This window comes from Octodon degus, unplaced genomic scaffold (assembly GCF_000260255.1).
Source record: "Octodon degus isolate 3935 unplaced genomic scaffold, OctDeg1.0 scaffold00028, whole genome shotgun sequence".
NCBI classification, from domain to species: Eukaryota; Metazoa; Chordata; class Mammalia; order Rodentia; family Octodontidae; genus Octodon; species Octodon degus.
Window position 1 is genome coordinate 11,634,070 of NW_004524604.1, and position 1,299 is coordinate 11,635,368.

Here is a 1,299-nt window from a genome sequence, read left to right on the forward strand (position 1 = left end):
AAAAAAAAGTTAAGTCATTAAGACAACCAATTGGAAATTCTGTAGCCAAGGAAGGAAAGAAGAGACATGGATTGTCTCTTCTTAGTCCAAGACAAAGAATGATTGAGAGACTGGGGTTTAATTAAAAGGGTATAAAGTCTGTCTGTCATACTCTCTGCAAAAAAAAATACCATTGCATAATGAGGGTTTTACTATGTTGGTAGATTATAATTAAAAGAACTATAAGACACCTTCTACCATAAAGGAATATTTAGGGAAGTTCATAGAAAGGAAATAAAAACCATGTCACTAAAACAATTACTACTTCTGGGAACCAATAGCTACAACAAATACAAAAGATCACCTCCTAGAAAGAGAGACACTGAAAGGAGTGTTTGCCTCAAGTCCTATTCATGCAGATGTTATGTCCTGATTTGAGCAACAAAAACATAATTTATGGTCCATGCCAAAAGGCAATACAAATTAGCTAATGACACAAAGTAATCATCAGACAATTACTTAGCTATGACATATATGATAGAAACACCAATAAGGAATTCAAAAAATTTTTAATATGTTAAAATTCCTAAGGAAGCAAATAGACAACAGGTAAGCAAAAATTGGCAACACAAAAAGATGGAGATGCTAAAACAATTGAAGAAAGCACTAGAAATAGAAAGCATTGTGATAAAAAACATTTAAAAATTAGAATGTATTTCAAAAATAGGCATAAAGAATTATATACTACTCATGTTTGCACATAAGTCCAAAAATCTCACCATATACAACCTTGAAGCTGGAAAGTCCCACAATATTCCTTTTCCTCTCTCTTGCTTTCCTTCACCACCCCCTTCTTATTGAAAAACCACCTACCCGAGAGACATCATAGCAGCAACTGGCATGTCAGGATAAGCAGCCCATATTCAGAAGACCAGAATGACAGGCACTTCAAGGATGAAACTACTATTACAAATTATCATCTGCAGTGCAGTAGCTTAGTTCACAGGTATCAGCATATACAGTTAGTCAGGGTGAGAATCTTTCCAATTAACTACTAGATTAAAAATTCTTCTGACGATTCTCAGGATCATTGCCTTGCTCATCTTCTACATATAATTGTATGGCTTGACATTGTCGTGTTTCCTAGCTCTTCTCCTTTCTCTCTCTTGATTAGTTAGTTCTTGAGATCTTGCTTTCCTTTTACTTGTATTATATCTTTCTATTTATATTTCTTCTTTTGAGTTCTTATACTAGGGAGACTATATGATATTTACACATGTGTGTCTAGTTTATTTCACTTATGAGTATATGTTCAAGTGG